Source organism: Ahaetulla prasina, chromosome 4, assembly GCF_028640845.1.
Source record: "Ahaetulla prasina isolate Xishuangbanna chromosome 4, ASM2864084v1, whole genome shotgun sequence".
NCBI lineage: Eukaryota > Metazoa > Chordata > Lepidosauria > Squamata > Colubridae > Ahaetulla > Ahaetulla prasina.
The window spans coordinates 128,137,922-128,157,974 of NC_080542.1; the positions used below are offsets into that span (position 1 = coordinate 128,137,922).

Here is a 20,053-nt window from a genome sequence, read left to right on the forward strand (position 1 = left end):
TTGCTAGGGAGATGGAGGCATGTTCCTGCTCTGCCCGGGCCTCATTTGACTCACCGGCCTTGCACCTGCCTGGCGCTGGCGGACGAAGTTCCCTCAAGCCTGTCTCGACGGCGGGGAGCAGCCAAGCCCTTGTAGCAAGGTGGGTGCGTGGGAAGGCCTGGGGGTGTCGCTCGGTTCCCACAGGAGGAGGAAGGTCTCCGTGCCTGGACTGGGCTGCAAAGCGTGTGTCAATCGCCTCGGCCTGCTGTCCATCTAGCAGGACTGTCCTGCGGCCGCCTCCCACCCACGCAGTGCCAGCCTACCCTACCCCATCTGGATAAAGAGTGATGGAGAAAAAGAGGGGGGCAGAAAATGATGAAGGAGGGAGAGAGAGATGAAGGATAGAAGGGGGAGAAAGATGAAGGAGACAAAGGGGGGAGAAAGATGGAGAGAAAGAGAGGGAGGGAGAAGGAGAGATTAAGGAGAGAAAGATTGAGAGAAAGGGGGGAGAAAGATGAAGGAGAGAGAGGGAGGGAGAAAGAGAGATTAAGGAGAGAAAGATTGAGAGAAAGAGGGGGAGAAAGATGAAAGAGAGAAAGAGCAAGAGGGAGAAAGAGATTAAGGAGAGAAAGAGAGAAAGGGGGAGAAAGATGGAGAGAAAGAGAGAGGGAGAATGGATTTGTTCTGGTAATTGGTTTAACAAGCACAGCACTGAAAAAGTGACTTACGACTGTTTTTTCATACTTAAGAACATTGCAGCAAACAGTCATTAGGGCAAAGAAGTTGTGTCACATGACCACCTGGACATGCCCACCTGGTCACATGAAGCACCACAGTTGTGACATGAGTGACATGGTTATTAAAAATGTTGCAACAGGGATAAATGATGACCGGTCATAAGTGTGAGGACTGATCAAAAGTGCGAGAACTGTCAGAAATCACTTATCCCTTTTGCAGCATTTTGTGCATAGGGACTACTCAGAGGGCTGAAAAAGTTATTTTTGACCTGTCCTCACACTTTTGACTGGTCCTCACACCTACAACTGTCTTCACATTTTACATTTTGCACCCTATCTTGTAACCGTGGTGAAGAGAAGCAGTTGTGAAATAAGTGACATGGTTGTTAAAAATGCTGCAATGGGCATAAATGTGAGGATAGTCATAAGTGCGAGGACCGGTCAGAAATTACTTTTTTTAGCCCTCTGAGTAGTTTCTATGCCCATAGCCAGGGCCACCCAGTCTCATGACCACCAAGCCACACCCCAAAATAAGCACGCCCACAGAACCAGTACTACAAAAATTTAGAATCCCCTCCCCCACTCGTCAATGGTGTCCCACTTTACCAATGTTAAAATCTGGTCACTATATGTTAGAACTTGATGGATTTCACCCCTGATAAGGATTACCAGCAACAAAGTTAGTCATACAGTCATAAGTGGAAAGAGATTGGCGATGGGAACGATGAGAAGATTAATAGTAGTGAAAATTTAGTAAATAGTTTGACAGTGTTGAGGGACTTGTTTAGCAGAGTAATGGCATTCGGGAAAAAACTGTTCTTGTGTCTAGTTGTTCTGGTGTGCAGTGCTCTATAGCATCGTTTTGAGGGTAGGAGTTGAAAGAGTTTATGTCCAGGATGTGAGGGATCTATAAATATTTTCACGGCCCTCTTCTTGATTCATGCAGTATACAGCTCCTCAATGGAAGGCAGATTGGTAGCAATTATTTTTTCTGCAGTGCAATGCATTGCTGGAAACCTCCCTTCTCAGGAAAGTAGTATTAGTTTACCCTAAGTTAACTAATCCATTATAGTGCTATGATATTGTCACTCTTTATGGAATGCAAGTAGCACTTTATGGTACAAAAATAGGTTAAGATTCCATAGATTCTTTTGTTTTGTAATTCTTTTGATTCTAAATTTATCATGATTAACACCTGCTCCATCAGGTTGAATTTTGAACCAGGCAAAAATTAAAAATGAGTGTAATTATATTTTTCCTGCCTTCATATTCTTATACAGGGAAATGTATGTATATGCGGAAACAGTGAACAGCTTAAAACTATTCCATTTTACAACTCTAGCAAATAAAATTCTGTTGTGAATTTAATCCTCCTATTTCTGCTGGGCTGAGACAGAAATATTAAATTGAGCCAATTGATTTCATTTTATTTTATTTAATCTAGGATATCAGAGAAGCCTAATGGCAATTCAAAAATAAACCTGGTAGGTCTCTGATTTAATCATAAATTGATTAGATTCAGTGCTTCAGATTGTCTCTATCTTCTGAATATTCCAATAGTTATAAGACAGCTCCCTTTTTCTCGCTGGTTATCTAAGTGACTATTTCCCCAAAATTGCTACACCTCCAAATGAGTTTGACAGTACAAATCCCAGAATTTTCAGCCAGAACCCCAGTAACTGACCATGTGGGAAATTAAAGCTGGCCATGTAAATAGGGAGTACTATTTTGGAAGCGACAACTTTCCAGTCTAATTTATTAGCCTGCACAATTTTGGCACAAATTTTGGAAAATAATCTCTCTTTAGAGCAGTGGGACCTTCTTCCGATATATATGTAAGATGATTTAACGTTCTTTAGATTTGTGAGGTAAATAAAAAAGCAACAATCCAGGAGGGAGAGAGAGAGATGAAGTCCTCTTTTTTGGGTGGGTGTAAACGGAATTTAGAAGCCATCCCTCTGAGATCTTATACACAGGCGAGCTCCAGGATTCTTGAACTGTCTAGCTGACAGTTAACAAGACAAAGAACAGCACAAAATGCCCGCCGAACAGCCCTCACAACCTTTTCCCCCTCCCCTAGCGGGCAACGAACCGCCACCTGGGGATGAGGAAGGTCGCGGAGGCAGCACAGACTAGTCTGAACCTTAAAGCTACCAATCAGCTCTTCTGAGGTCCGCATGACAGAGGGGGGAGGGGAGACTTCCAAATTAGTATTCCGTGCGTGCCTGCGTGCGCCCAGTCAGGAGGAGCTTATGGGCTTGACGTAGATTTAAAGGCGCCGAAAGAAAAGAAAAAGAGACGATCCTTCCCAACCTTCTGCCCTGCTGCGTCACGCCTGGAGGACGTCACAGGCGTCACGCTGTCCTAAGCCAAAGCCGTCCTGCGCGAGACACTAGCTGATGTCACGTTGGGAACTGAGGGCGGCGTTGACTCGTCCTTTCTCTCGCATCGAGCGTTCGGGGAAGGCGTGGCTTCTTGTTTCGGCCCGTGAAGGTGGGGGCTGGAGCAGGTGGCCGGATGAGGTCGGAATTATTTAGCCCCTCCCCTTCTCCCCAGACCCACCCCGGCATATTGAACATTTCAACTCCCATGATGCTGTGCTGGACAGGAATTATGGTTCCTTGAACTCTTAACTCATCCGAAGGGACAGGCGTGAGATGGCAGGTCTGTCACATAATTTTTAAAAAGAGGGAAATGTCGAAGGTAGTTCTCACAGCTAATCCGCTCAGAATTCAGCCAATGGGATTTATTCCCAGGTAAGTACAGATAAAATTGCATGCGAGGATGGCTGTTGTGGAAAAGATTTGAACATGGGATTGAAAACCTTGTAAAAAGTAAAGATGTTTTACATAACCATTAGTCTCTCTTTCGATTTGTTTTGCTTTTTTTTTTTTAATCATTTGCCTAATAACCTAATGCTGTTGTAGACTAAAGAATGGTGGGGTATTTGCTTGGTTCCAAGAGACGCATCTAACAGTTTCTATTCTTGGATATTTTTTCTTCTTCTTACCTTTATGTCTGCTTACCCTTATTCTCATAATTCTCAGGAACTATGAAATTCAGAAGCCACATCGCATGGAAGAAATGTTTCCTGGGTTGGAAGAGCAAGGAAAAGAGATGGTCTTCATTATTCCCTTCCAGGGATAATGGTTAGGGTTTCTTAAAGGCATATGGTTGTTTTCAGTCTTGTCCCAATTCAGCTAAAGTCATTTTATATCTTGCTGACTGTACAATACTGATAAAAGATATTCTCAACATGCTCAAAGGCATGGTAGGCAAGAGCCACATTAGTCTAGAGTGGCAAAGAGTCAGGAATCTGGTAACATCTTTTCTGACTATAGAATTTTATTAAAGCTCTCATACTCTTACATTTTTCAATCAAAATCAGTTATATAGAAAAAAAGTGCTACCAGATTTTTATGGAACATGTTCAAAGTATCATTTGCATGTCCTGTGCCACTCTGCTCAAATATTGTAGGTAATGAAACCTTGCACAAATGTAAATTATAACTACAGTTTATATTGTATTTTCTGTAAATCTGAGTAAATGTTACACAAAATTGCATCTTTGGATGTGTTTAGTCTGTAATAGTGTCCGTAAGTTAAAAGGTACCTAATTCTGGAAATAGAACAGGTTAAAATTGTTCTGCAGTCCTCGGTGATGTAGATGAACTTTCCAGATAAACTGGAATAGAATCAACCTCAACAAAGAAGCAACACTTTTGCCAGCAGGATCCATGTGGAATTTTTGTGGGCATCTCTGTTATTTCTATTAGTAGATAGCAGACCCTGGACTGTTCTCAAAAGAATATTTCCAAATGTTGCAGATGGAAAAATCAAAATGGTCTTGTCAGTGTATAGAGCTGTTAAAAAATAGTCAAAAGCAATATAACATAATAAGGGTATTATTCCCCAGGAATTAACATTTCTGTATGCTCTGTTCTTGTATCTTATGACTTTTCAATGAGTCTTTATTTGGGGGGAATAAGTAGTCAGCAGTCTTTTGACAAAGAGAGCCCTTTTTAGAGTCTCACAAGCTGTCTGGTCTAGGATTGAATAATAAGGGCACATATGAATAGTTTGAAAATTCTTTTCTAGATTATTTTGAGTGAAAAAAAATATTCCCAAATTCAGCTTTGAAAAGATTGCCATTGGACCCTTTATTTTACTACAAAAAATAAAGCTTGGGAAATAAGAACAAAATTGTCCTTTGAAAGTAGAGTCTTAGCACTTGGCATGAAAATTTTTAAAAATAGTTTACTCCTATTACACCAACATCTGGCACATCTGTATTTCTGTGGAATTGAATGGAGCTTACTTCTGAATGTGTACATGTTTCATGTGTTAAAACTGCAGATAGCCCTCTTCAATATTAAATTCCTTGGTTACACATTTCAGAAAAAACAAGGTATTTATCATTGGACAGGAGAAATTGACTCACTTTAATTTTCTATACTCTTTTATAAAATGTAAATTGTTAAGGGGAATTGTTTATTCTCCTTAGAGAATAAAATCTGTGTACAACTATGTAATTCCACAACGATTACCCCAATTTTTAGGGAATAATTTTTTAGAAGTCTTTAGCATCCTGCTTTTTGTGAAGTCCTCTTCACAAATCACATACAGTATTTTTCCTGCTTTTAGAAATTATATGTTTAATATTACATGTCAGGTTTATCACGTAGTATGCATACTTGGCAAAAATGAAGCACAAATGGACTTGGAAATAGATCTAGAACTACTTTTCATTACCTAGCAATTAATTGTAATAGTAATTGCAATATTATTCTTACAATTAATTACTTTAAACTGCAAGTAATGCCCATGTCCCACATTATACAAAGTTATCTCCTCTACCTATAGACACCTCTCCTTTGGGGCTATTAGTTTCTCCAGGGGACTCTATGGTTCCATTTAAATATGCTTAGGTTCAGGCTGCAGTATGTAGTTATTAATATTTTTAATAATGAATCAAATCCCAGTATTATAGGATGACATGGTTACCCTACTTCAGTAAAGAAGTCAAATGGCAAAGCATATGCGACATATGATGAAATCACTGATACATCTTTTTGCAAAAATAATATCTCTATCTTACACTCATACATTTAAATTTAATGAGAGCTTTTATTTGATCCAACATTGTTTTTTGATGTTCTATCTTTTTTTTCAAAATAAGCCAAATATGAAAAATTCAATCTTCAAAGATACATTTTCTTTAGAAATAAATTCATGTTTACCCTTCTATGAGGGTACTTGCACTTGATTACTACATTTGCATAAGCATTGATAATTTATTTTACTCTTTCTTATTTATTTTCCTTGTTTATTGAATTATGTCTTGTCTTGCTTCAAATCGGTAAATTAGATTACCTTCGCTCCCATACATTGGAGAGCAAAAAAAAGTGGTACCATTTGCAGGTATTTGGTTGAAATTCAGCAGAAAAAGCATGGGCATCATCTTTTGCTTTGTAGTAACATAAGCACATATTTTCAAATGCATTATTCAGAACTTAAATTTTCCCCATTCCTCCCAAAACAAAAAACATGCAATCATAACTGTAACTTTCAGGGAAAGCTCATAGCTGTAAAAAATCCCCACATGCTGTTGTGTTTTCCTCTGAAATCACCAAGGCACTAAAGGCAACAAAGGAGAACAGTGACTTGCTGCCTGGGAAGATTTTGGAGGATCTGAACGCTTCCTTTTATTTATTTTTTTACAATCAGCTTTTCCTTGAATAATTTCCAATAGCAGAAATCACTCAGATTTTTGAAGATCCCCAGACTAATACAGACAAAAGCATGTGCTAAGAAACACAAAGGTAATTTTTGATAATTATTTAATTAATCAAATGTACACAGCACTCATCTCACAAAAAGCAATCTGGGTGGTGTACACTTAAATAAAACATAAAAACAACCATTATAAAAATATTAAAAAGTCAACAATTAAAATACTATTAAAATTACAATATCATGGCACAAAGTACACAGAAAATATATCAATCACAGTGGAGCTATCTAAATTGAACATATTAGCTTGGGTGATGTTCTTTAGAGTCTTTGATCAGCTGGGAAAGGGCAAAAAATCAGCCTGAATAAGGAAAAGAGGGTAAGCAATGCCTGTGTAATTGGTTTTTATATCTTGTATTTCATAGTATTTCAAGGCCAGTAAAATGGAGACCTCAGATTAGTTACAAACTGTCTAGAGAGGGATTAGTGAATAGGGTCATTAGAGGTATGGACCTTTGTCTTTTTTCTGGCTTTTTTCAGGGTTTCACTATTTTTAAAATTATACTTTCTAAGAATTCTCATAAAACTAGTGTTCCAGAGGCATTTTTTCAAAATAAACCTTGTGCTGGAGTTGGCATTTTACTTTCAGCGGACCAGCTTTCCACTTTTCTAAATTGAAAAATATTTTTAAAAATGAAAGTCAGGTGATTAGGAAATTTGGCAAGCACTGGGCTTAAGGATATCAAGTTATCTCCTCCTGAGCTGTAGCAATGTTATACTATACATATGCTTTATGTTTGCAATATAGTGCTTCAGTCTTCATGGACTCTTGGCTGTTATAGCTGTATTAGAAAACAATAAACTAGCATTACATTTTAAAACTTCAATAACGTCATTATTATGACTTTTAAGTTCAAAAACAAAATAATTCCTATATCTCTTGAGTCACCAAGGGTTTTTCAAAGAAGCTTTGAGGAATATAATTCATAAAAACAAATTGCTAGGGTTACTTATATCAATTTAACATATTTCCTCCTTAAAAATACTTTGAAAAGTGCAATCTTGATGCTGCTGAATTATCTGTAAGATTTGTTACTTTGAAGTATTTCTTTTCCTCAATTAATATATAGGAATACTTGGAAAAACTTGAAATTCTTTTGAGGGTAGTATTAATTTTGAATACATTCTTTATGGAGACCTTTATCAACAATGTTTTTCCATGTATTTGTGGAATTTTGGAACATGTAAGTTTTTTTAAAAAATCAAAACAAAACTATGAGAGATTGCTGTCACAAAACCTATGAAAAGCAATGGGAGGGAGAGATAATAAATATGGAATACAAAAAGGGGTGGGACTTTAATTGCATAATTGTGGCTGCTATCTTGACATTTTTACCTCCTGATGGCTGCTACTCACACTAATGAATGGTAAAGGAATGGGCTACAGATTCTTAACATGTCTAATCTGATTTAATATTCAGGGCTTTAAATATATGTTTCATAAATAAAACATAACAGTTCTAATTAAATGAAAAGTATTTTTCTTTGGGGGAGTTATATCCATAAAGAAGAAGACTCAATATACCTAAAATTTGCCTTTAATCTAAAAAAAAGAAATTTTGCTAGAAAAGTCTTAAAATTAAGATTACCCTTTCTAACCATAAACATCTAGACCACATCAACAAAGAGTCCTCTCAATTCAGCCCTTCTTAGAATAAAATTGCCATTATTTGAAGCTACATAGGAGAATAATCTATGGTATTGTAGTCTAAAAGGAAAATAATTACAGATTAATTTTCTTGGTGAATTTTCAAGATTACAGAAGCTTTATTTTAAGTTAGATTTGTCTATCCTTGAATTGCAGTAATATTAGCATTAATAACATTCTATAAACCAGGCATCCACAAGCTTATGCCCTTCCTTTGTGTTGCATTTTAGTTCCCATCCCATGGCAACATCCAACTGTGGAAAGAAGCCATAGCCATTCAGTAGTAATTTGACCAAAACTAATATATCCTTTACAATTCCCAAAGGAACCAGAGTGAATATAACCAGTTTAGTGGCATACATGAGAACAAAACAGCACCATTAGCTATATGTGAATGTAAGTCACTTATGGTGATTTGACTTTTTCTTCCTTGCAGCTGTGCCCTGTGGTAATGCATATAATGGTGAGATCATCCCAAGTTAAAACGTTCTCAATCTTTCCCATAATATACAACCTATTCAAGCATATTTTACCACTGTGGTCACAAATGCAAAAACAGTTCTGCCAAAACGAAACCCTTTCAAATTTTCACTGACAATATTTCTGGGGCAAAAAGTGATTTTTCATAAAAACCTTTATCATCATAGCTATCTTCCTCCTCCACCACCCCCTGTAAATAGTATTTGAAGCGGACTCTTGCTGGTTTGATGCTATTCAAAATGAAATAATGAAGAATGCTATATGGCTGAAGCAATACTAAAAGGTCATTACACAATGAATCAGTCATCATGAAACTAAATCAGAACAAAGTGGAACCTCTCTATCTCAACAAGGCATTTTCTATTGCATGGGTCCACCCAAATGCCCCGTCCTTTGACCAATTAGGAAGAGAAGAGATCTGAAACGCAGGTGGCCACATGTACAGCTCAAGGATCCTGTTTGTTTCCTTAAGGCTTGGACTTATCCCAGATAACATCAAAGGAGACAAACAAAATGTTGGAAAGTTATGATATTTATGTAGTTACTTACCAAGCACAATTATGTTAAAGTAACAAAAAATTCTTTTAAATTCCCAAGGCAATGTCACAATTTTTGAGCACCCCTAATCTTTGGAAATTGAAAGTTGAAAAATTCGGCACACCCTAACACAAGACCCTCAGTCTGTCCATTTGACCTGCCCAACCAAAATGCAGTTTTGTAGCTCAGAATGAGCCAAACCGCTAAAATACACAATGCATTTTGCAAGTGTTCATTTTTTATTATTATTTTTGCACTTAGTCTGACATGGGAATAACTCATCTGAATTCGGTTGTATTTTATATAAAAATATTTTGGATAGTACTGTATATTTTACTGAGCAGTTTCACAGTTTCAGATTATCTCTAAAGGAATATCAGAACGTTTAAAATTATCTCCATATTTCTCTTTTTGATAGATTTATTTTTGGTTTATTTATTTGTAAAGTTTATATTTTTGTTTTAGCTTTGAACTCTTAGCTTTTCTTTTTAATCAGTACTGTAATACACAGTTGCAATTTTGAATTACACCTGCTTTCTTATTTATTTTGCAATTTAAGGGCTTATCCTGTCACCTTGCTCAGAGTTTCATTTTCAATTTCATTTTGCCTTTCCTCAAATAACTTGGTTGTTTTTTCTGTTCTGTGGACTGAACATTCCCCAACCACTTATTTTACTTGCATATATATTATATCTGTTGGATCTTTTGCCAATTAATAACAGAGTCACATATTTGACAACATTAACCTTGTGGATCATGCATCTGGATAGAACTTGAACTTAGAATAACTTTATTGTCTCTTTGAATGTACACTGATCGGCATATGTTAAAATGAAATTTTGTTGCATACAGCTCTCAAAGGGTCATCACCTCCAATATACACTACATAAACAAGACAAAACAATAAATAAATAAATAAATAAATAAATAAATAAATAAATAAATAAATAAATAAATAAATAAATAAATAAATAAATAAATAAATAAATAAATAAATAAATATGCATATACCTGCATACCCACATATATTATATGACACAGAAACAACACAGTCTAGTTTGGATGTATAAATATACATGATGAAAAAAACAAATCTTCCAAGTTTATCAGACAGATGACATAGGGCAGTGATGGTGAACCTTTTCAGCACTGAATGCCAAAATGGGAGTGCAGCCAGCTACTCTTTCCAGGTTTCTGGTGCACATGTACGTGATGATCAGTTGGCCGACGCACATGCTCATGCAGGAAAACGGAAGAGTTTCCGGCACTGCCGCATACAAAATGGCCGGCTGATCATCATGCGCACATGCGTGCAGAAACTCAGAAGACGAACGGGCGATGCAATGTGTGCCAGGCGACATGGCGTATCAGGTTCGCCATCATGGGCATAAGGGAACAAAGCTGTTACAGAATCGGGTAGTCCTGCTAGAAATACTTCGAAAACTCCTCCCAAAAATGAGCAAAAGAAACAGACTTTAAAGTGGGTGAATGGGTTCTTGTTAAGGATGCATAGTTATTCTGGTTTTATTGCAATATCTCCCATCCTGACCATTACCAACCAGATAAATAAAACTCCTGTCAATATGTAATATGAATTTTGAAGCAGAATTGCTGAATCATTTTATTTCTCTGAATGGCTCAGGGGAATCAATAAAATGCAACATAACTCTGTTTCTAAAAAAAACCAAAAAAAAACAACCCCAGTGAATTCAAGAAACCTGGCCTGCTGATTTTAAAAAATGTAATTTAAAAAAATGCATTAGAAGAAACAGATCTGAAACCTGCTTAGCAACCTTAGTTGCACACAAATTTAGAAAATATATTCTTCTGGAAATCAGATTTGTTTCCATTTGTATTCATGGGGTTCTCATTAAGGAATGCCCTACATGCAGCCGTACACATCTACCCCAATTCTGTGTGACAGCTGTTGCTTCAGAGGAGTTAGACTGTATACCCACGAGGCCCATAATAATTGTATAGTACCAGGGTCTTTTTCTCTTGTTCAAAGCAACAGAAAACTACAAAGTGATGTTTCAATGAGGCAGAAAGAAAGAAAGAAAATCCTTCTGTATATCATTGCTATCTTCAGCAAACAACTGTTCCTTATTTGCCAAATTAGTGCTATAATTAAGTCCAAATGTTCCTTCCCCCTCCCCACACACACACTTTACAACAGCTTCATCTGAAATCTGATGCTGAGAAGGGGTTCTGTCCTCTGATGACCTTTTCCTTTCCTGCCTCTTGCAGCCCACCAACTTCTCAGTTGCAAACCACTGTAAAACAGCAACCGTTGCAGGAGTTACCACTCTCTTTACTCACCTGGAGGTCTGTTTTCCATATTGATGGAGGAGATTCTGGCTATGTGAATCCATTATACTGTCTGACTTCAGGTCAGGAATAAACTATATTTTTATGAGATGGGTTGCTGGTGATAATGAAATGAGCCCCTTATCCCAGCTCAAGACTTAGGTGCTCAATAGTTTGTTCTCTAGAGGATTATTTTTCAAACTCCAGCCAATGCTCCTGTGTGTCTCCGTGTATGTAGTTTTTCTTGAACTAAAGCAAATACCACTATAAGAATGTGGAATAAAAAACAGGTGAAATCACATAACTTTTGTTTATTTGGCTCCTCTTAGTGTTTTTCTAAACCCAGATAGAACTTTGCTGTGGGTAAAATCTGAGTATCAGGCTCAGCTATAGATAAGAAACCACGAGGTAGCAGGTAGAAGCTGTCACAAAAGAGTTTCAAAAATGTTGAACTACAACATGGCTATTGTCTCAACCTATCAAAAAAGCTCTGTCACATAGTGAGTTTCTTAGCTCAAACCCAAAAGCAGTGTTTCTTAAATTGGCAATTTTAAGACGTGTGGAACTCAACTCCCAGAGCTCCCTACCCACCATGCATTCTGGGACTGATAATCCACATGTTTTAAAGATTCAGAATTTTAAAAAAATTCTGCTCTTGTGCAACCAGAGATACTCTTTGACTAAAAACCAATCATTTGAAGTTATTACAGCAGTGGAAAAAAGTGACTTAAATCCTTGAGTCAGGTGATCATTATTTGTGTGTTTGGCAACCACTGCATATTTGCAATGGTTGCAGTGTCCTATGGACATGTGATCATCATTTGTAACTTCCCAGATAACTCTCAAAAAACAAACTCAATGGAGAAGTAACAGGGTTGTCTCACTTAATGGTTTGCTTAATGCGTGGTGGGATTCAACTAATTTAACAACCAGTTCTTCCTTAATGACTGGGTGACAGTGGTGGGTTTCAAATTTTTTTTACTACCGGTTTTGTGGGTGTGGCTTGGTGGGCATGGCATGGCTTGGTGGACGTGGCTTGGTGGGCATGGCAGGGGAAGGATACTGCAAAATCCCCATTTCTTCCGGATCAGCTGGGACTTGGGAGGCAGAGAATAGATGGGGGCAGGGCCAGTCAAAATTTTTACTACCAGTTCTCTGAACTACTCAAAATTTCTGCTACCGGTTCTCCAGAATTGGACAGAACCTGCTGAAACCCATCTCTGCTGTGTGGGCCTGGCTTGGGGGGCCAAATCCACAAACCTGAGTGGGTTTGGCCAAGTCAATGTCACTCACGGGGGCAGCGCAGGCAGGCCGGAGCAGTGGCAGTGATGGCTGGAGCCTTAGACTTATCTTTCTGCAACAACAATGGTGATTCTCCAACACCTCATATCTTGTTGGATCTCACTGCCCAACAGTAAAAAGACTTTTGCAGCAGGAAACAGTGGGTAACTATTACCGGCCTTTGTTGGTGCAGCTGGGCACATGACTCTGCACTGAGACATTAACCTGCAGCTGCCGCCTCTTTTCTGGCACAAGCAGCCTCCAGCCGCCGTTCTTTTTTGGTGCGAGCAGGTTCCAGCCATCAGTCTTTTTCAGTGTGAGCAGCTTCTAGCTGCTGCTCTTTTTTGGTGCGAGCAGCCTCCAGCCGCTGCCTTTTTGTTGGCCCGAACTGAGGTGGCAGCCGCTGGTGGCTTGGTTCTGGCCAGCAAAGAAGTGGAGGCTGGAGGCTGCTCATGTCGACAAAAATGCTACAGCTAGAGTCTCCTGGCATCGGCAAAGAGGTATTAGCTGCCACCTTGGTTCGGGCCAGCAAAGAGGTAGTGGCTCGAGGCTTCTCGCACTGTAAAAGAGTGTCATGTCCCACTCCTCCGCTGACGGCCGGGTCGGGAAAGTCCGTATCAAGCGTGCCTCTGCAGCTCTGCCAAAGTCCTATCAGAGTTCTCAAGGCAGGCAGGAGACCAGGAAGTGACTTCAGCAATCCAAGTTAGACTTTGCCTGACTCAGAGAATGCCAGAAAGCAGATGCTTTATATAGGCCATGGGGTGTGGCTCCATGACTCAGCACTTATTCAGGCCTGCCCCTCCCTTCCTTTTGCTGACGTCGCCTCTCAACTCTCCGGAAGCGAGGATCTCTCCAGCCTCCAGCTGTTGGCAATCCTAGCTCATGACTGGCCTCACATTCTTCAGGCTCACATGCTATGTGGGAGGGGTTTAGTTGCTCCGTTTGCTTGGGCATGGTGCCAGGACTGGGGGCTGAAGGCACGTCAAGCCCTTTGTCTTGCTTGGCCTGTCCGGGCATGGTGCCAGGGCTGGGGCCTGGAGGCATGCCAGGACATTCTTCCAAACTATCAGCGTCCGGCAAGAGATAAGAGGGGCCCGGCTGCGGCAGGGGGAGCGAGCGAGACACAACAAAGAGCAGCAGCTGAAGGCTGCTCACACGGGCAAAGAGGCGGCAACTTGAGGCCCCTCATGCTGGTAAAGAGGCAGCAGCTGCCGCTCAGTTTTAGCCAGCAATGAGGCAGTAGCTGGAGGGTGCTCACCCCGGCAAAGAGGCAGCAACTGGAGGTCCCTTATCCTGGCAAAGAGGCAGTGGCTGCCACCTCAGTTCAGGCTAGCAAAGAGGCAGTGGCTGAAGTGTACTCATGCCAGCAAAGAGGTGGCAACTGGAGGCTGCTTGTGCCGGCAAAGAGGCAGCATCTGGAGCCCCCTCACGCCAACAAAGGGGCAGTGGCTGCCGCCTTAGTTCTGCCCAGCAAAGGGGCAGCAGCTGCTGCAGGCCCCTTGCGCCAGCAAAGAGGCAGTGATTGGTGTCCCTTTGTGCTGTCGAAGAGGCAGCAGCTGCTGCAGGCTGCTCACACCAGCAAAGAGGCAGTAGCTGGAGGCTGCTCACACTGGCAAAGAGGGTGAGGCTGCCCCATCGGTTCGGGACAGCAAAGAGGCAAAGGAAGGCTCACCAGGCAGGCAGGGAGCTGGGCGACATAGGAAGCAGTGGCGAATGGCGAAGGAAGGCTCGACAGGGAGCTGGGTTGCGTGGGAGGCTGGGGCGAAGGCAGGGAAGTGGGCTGGGCCACCAGAGCCACGTGGTCAAGGCAAGCGAGCTAGCGAGTGAGGGAGCCAGAAAACAGCAGCTGCTATGCTGCAGCCAAGATGGGTGAGGTGAAATAAGGGGGCAAGGCAGGTGGGGCACGGTGGAGGGGGCCAGCCAGTGGTGCAATTAGCTTGAACCGGTCCAAACCAACTGAATCCCACAGAGGTGGGATTCAGCTTAACGGCTGTGGCAAAAAAGCTGATAAAATCAGATGCCGTCACATGAACACACTTCTTAAAAATAGATTTCTCTATCCCTACTCGTCATAAATCAAGGATTATCTATAAATACCAAACAATAATTTTATGGGTATGATGGAAAACTAGTGTTCCATAAGGTTTTTATGTGAACTGTAGCTCACTCCTTATTTACAGCTGAGTCAGGACAGCAATTGACTGAAACTATGAAAGAAGACTTAATGTTCCATTTTTACCAGTGGTCCCTCGCAGGCTCCAAGAGACCAGAAATAGTTTGGAACCAAAACAAGTTCCCACTCATGGACACCATGTGTCTTTTGTCATTTTGACTGTATTTCTTCTTTTTCCCATGAGATTTAGAATAGCTTTATTCTTACATTGCATCTTTGGGTTAAGTGTTATCCTACTTTCTTGAAGCTTCTGAGGCTTTTCTTTTCATTTAGATAATAATTCATTGGTGAACCTCTGCTGTCAGGGGAGGAGACTTTGCACCAAGCAGTAGCTGCTAAAAAGGAATTGCTGGAAAGGGAGAAAAAGGCATGCCACTTTATTTACCCAATAGATTTTTACAACCGACCGTCCTATATCTTTCCTAATAAAAAAAATCAATACTTTTCTACTCTGAATTATATTCAGCACATGTGGGCCTGATCTCTGCCCTTTTAAACCTGCATCATTTCCATCCCCTCCATTCTTTTCAAGGTGTCAAATCTGTCAAGTTATAATCTTTTGAGGCAATGACATATCTCTATAGTTTGTCTTTTCCTCTCGTACTCAGACTTTGAGAGGAATAAGCTAACACTTTCTGTTAGCTTCACACTTCACAGCCAAGGGGCACAAACTAGTCATTAACCAAATAGACATGCTAAGTGGAAAATATTTTCATAATCTTCTTTAATGTAATTTTCTTTACATATATTTACCCCATTTGTACGCTGCTCTTCTAGGAATGTCAGGATATAATCAGTTTAAGTCCTAGAAAATCTCTGGAGGTAGGTTAAACTGAAAGACACTTTTATTATTTTTATTATTATTATTTACTTTATTCATTAAATATGAAACTCAGTCAACTGAACATTCAAAAATACATCACAAATAGCATTGACTGGTGCTAATGTTTGATACGGGTTGCTGCCAGCATCCTAGGTATCAACCAAGTACCTTTTTAAGATGTACGATGTTCAAAGTAGTGCAGTTTTTTGCAGTTCCACTCTTGTTATTGCAGAAAGCTGCAATTTGTTGGTGTATCTTATAAATTCTTGGATATTATACCAAGTGCCCCGATGACAATGGGTATTACTGTTACATGTTTTATCCATACCAGTGTAGTTTCAATGGCCAGGTCACGATATTTCATGATTTTTTCCAGTTCTTTTTCTTTGACTCTGGCATCTCCTGGTACCACAATGTCAATAAATTGTAGGTTTCGGTTTTCGACAACTGTGATATCTGGCGTGTTGTGTTCCAAGAGATGATCTGTCTGTATTCGAAAGTCCCACAAGATCTTCACCTTCTCATTTTCTATAACTTTTTCTACTTTATGTTCCCATGACTTTTTGGATACAGGCAAGTCGTATTTTTTACATAATGACCAGTGGATTAATTTAGCAACTCGTTCATGTCTAGCTTTGTAATCAGTTTGTACGATTTTGCTGCATTCACATATTAAATGTGAAATAGTTTCGATTTTGTTGTTGCAAAGTCAGCAGTTTGGATTGTCGGTGGATTTTTGTATCTTTGCTTTCATGGCATTAATTTGTAGTGCTTGTTCTTGAGCACCGAGTATTAAACCTTCCATTTGTTTCTTGATGGTTCCTATCTTAAGCCATGCCCATGTCAAGTTGTCATCACATTTTCCTTCAATGTTTTTCAAGTGCTGTCCATGCAAAGCTTTGGTTTTCCATCTATTTAATCTGTCATCCAGCTGTTTTTCCTTATATTTTGCCCTTGTTTCTGTTGTTTTTATAATGTTCCCAGTTTTTACAGCCTGCAGCAATTTTTCTCTATTTTGGTTCACATAATCATTCAAACTTCATTTTTCTTCTTCCACAGTTTGATGGATTTGCAATAGCCCTCTGCCCCCTATTTTTCTTGGCAGGTATAACCTGTCGATGTCACTTTGTGGATGTAAAGTGTGATACATATTCAAAAGTTTGCACGTTTTCCAGTCGAAGTTTTCTAATTCAGCCAAAGTCCAGTTGATTATTCCAGCTGAGTAGCATATCACTGGAACTGCCCATGTATGTTTCCTTTAACAAAGTCTGTGCTGACCAATTGGCCCCCATCTTCACCCATATTTTCAATAAATCACTAGAGATGTGCTATGTTCCTTCTTGCTTCAAAAGCTCTACCATCATCCCAGTGCCGAAGAAGCCCACCATCAAGGAACTGAATGACTACAGACCAGTTGCTCTAACATCTGTAGTCATGAAAACCTTTGAAAGGCTAGTGCTTTCCTACCTGAAAACCATCACGAATCCGCTTTTAGACCCCTTGCAATTTGCATACCGAGCAAATAGATCAACAGATGATGCTGTTAATATGGCTCTGCACTACATCCTACAACATCTTGAGTCTCCAAAGACCTATGCAAGGGTTCTTTTTGTAGACTTTAGTTCAGCATTCAATACCATCATTCCAGACATTCTTCTAACTAAGCTAAACCAGCTACAGGTACCGGAACAGACTTGTAAGTGGATCACAAGCTTCCTAACAAACAGGAAGCAGCAGGTGAAGCTAAGCAAGATCACATCAAATACCTGTACAATTAGCACAGGGGCCCCCCAAGGCTGTGTGCTCTCCCCACTTCTCTTCTCTCTGTATACCAATGACTGCATCTCCAATGATCCATTTGTTAAGCTACTGAAGTTCGCAGATGACACAACAGTGATTGGTCTCATTCGAGACAATGACGAATCCGCATATAGACGAGAGGTCGAACGACTAGCCTTGTGGTGCAACCAAAACAATCTGGAACTGAACACACTCAAAACCGTAGAAATGGTGGTAGATTTTAGGAAGAACCCTTCCATACTTCCACCTCTCACAATACTTGACAACACAGTATCAACAGTAGAAACCTTCAAATTTCTGGGTTCTATCATATCGCAAGATCTCAAATGGACAGCTAACATCAAAAACATCATTAAAAAAGGACAACAAAGAATGTTCTTTCTGCGCCAACTCAGTAAGCTCAAACTGCCCAAGGAGCTGCTGATCCAGTTCTACAGAGGAATTATTGAGTCTGTCATTTGCACCTCTATAACTGTCTGGTTCGGTTCTGCAACCCAACAAGAAAAACACAGACTTCAGAGGATAATTAGAACTGCAGAAAAATAATTGCTACCAACTTGCCTTCCATTGAGGACCTGTATACTGCACGAATCAAGAAGAGGGCTGTGAAAATATTTTGCAGATCCTCGCATCCTGGACATAAACTGTTTCACCTCCTACCCTCAAAACGACGCTATAGAGCACTGCACACCAGAACAACTAGACACAAGAACAGTTTTTCCCGAAGGCCATCACTCTGCTAAACAAATAATTCCCTCAACACTGTCAGACTATTTACTGAATCTGCACTACTATTAATCGTTTCATAGTTCCCATCACCAATCTCTTTCCACTTATGACTGTATGACTATAACTTGTTGCTGGCAATCCTTATGATTTATATTGATATATTGATCATCAATTGTGTTGTAAATGTTGTACCTTGATGAACGTATCTTTTCTTTTATGTACACTGAGAGCATATGCACCAAGACAAATTCCTTGTGTGTCCAATCACACTTGGCCAATAAAATTCTATTCTATTCTATTCTATTCTAATTATGTTTCCAGCATTTAGCTTTGATTTTAATATTTTGCAGACAGTCCTGATGTATTCCTTTTGTGTTGACTCTTTGACTTTTCCATTCAAGATGTTATCTGCTTCCAATATGCCTAGATATTTGTGACCATCATCCTTTGCTAATGCTTTTACTATGTTTCCATTTCCCAGTTCTATTCCTTCTATTTTTTCCATTTTTCCTTGCTGCATGGATAATATAGCACATTTTTCAAATCCAAAGTTCATTTTGATGTCGCTGCTGAACAGTTAAACTGTGTTGAGTATTGATTTAAGTTCAGTGGGGCTTTTCACATACATTTTTAAGTCATCCATGTATAGTAGATGGTTTATCTTGCCATGTTGGCTTGAGATTTGGTATCTCAGTTTTGTGTTTCATAGGATTATTGTCAATGGAATTAATGCGATGTTGAACAGTAGTGGTGAAAGTGAGTCCCCCTGGAAGATTCTTCATATGATGTTGACTTCACTAATGTTCTCCTCATTTGCTGTTAGAACTGTTTTCCATTTTTGCATATTTGGTTTCAAAAATGTACAAATATTTTTGCTGATTAACAGGTGTTAATCCAGCTTTGGGGTAATGAGTCAAATGCCTTTTTGTAATAAATCCATGCCATATTTAAATTTGTTTTTTGTGAGGGTTTTTTTGCATTTTTTTAGTACCATTTTGTCAATGAGCAGCTGATCTTTTGTTCCTCTTGATTTTTTATAATTTCCTTTTTGTTCTACTGGATACAAACTGTTTTCCATCAGATGATTGAATACTGAATTTGCCAGTATTCTTGTAAAAAGTTTGAATGTTGTTGGCAGACAAGTAATTGTGAGATAGTTGCTTGGCTCTGTGCCTTTTCTGGATCTTTTATTATCAAGTATGTTCGATCAGCTGTTAACCATTCTTCACTTGTTGCATTTTGAAGCATTTGATCAAATTGAGTGGCCATGCGATGATGGAGGCTGGTCAGGTGTTTTAGCCAGTATCCATGCAGTTCATCCGGGCCAGGTGCACTCCAGTTCTTGACCTTCTTTGTTTGTTTTGCAACCATGTCAGTTGTTATTACAATATTGTCCATTTTGCTTCGTATTGTTTGTTGTTGAATATCTTTGATCCAGGAGGCAGTTTTGTTGTGTTCCACTGGGTTTTCCCACAGTTCTTTCCAAAAGTTCAACGTTTTTTCTTTACATGGGTGAACATTAGTTTGGACTCGATTTTCATCAAGGGACTGGTAGAAGAGGTGTCAGTTTCTTCTGAACTGGACATTTTCACAATATTGTTTAATTTGTCCTTCATATCTTTCAATTTTTTTTTTGCTGTTGCTCTTACATGTTGTTTTAGTTCTTCCATGATTTCTGTTATTGTTTTTTCCTCCAGGTTATATTTATTGTGTAAACTATTTTTCCACTTTTTGTTATTTAGTTTTCCTTCTTTCAAGTACTTCAG

At 39.4% G+C, this 20,053-nt stretch overlaps 1 long non-coding RNA gene across 1 annotated transcript; it reads left to right on the forward strand.

The window, feature by feature from the left end:
* The first annotated feature begins 2,986 nt into the window (after positions 1-2,986).
* LOC131198956 (uncharacterized) lies at positions 2,987-4,279 on the forward strand. The gene is made up of 2 exons (XR_009155206.1): positions 2,987-3,472; positions 3,764-4,279. It is a non-coding gene; the product is annotated as an uncharacterized LOC131198956 (long non-coding RNA).
* Positions 4,280-20,053: the final 15,774 nt, after the last annotated feature.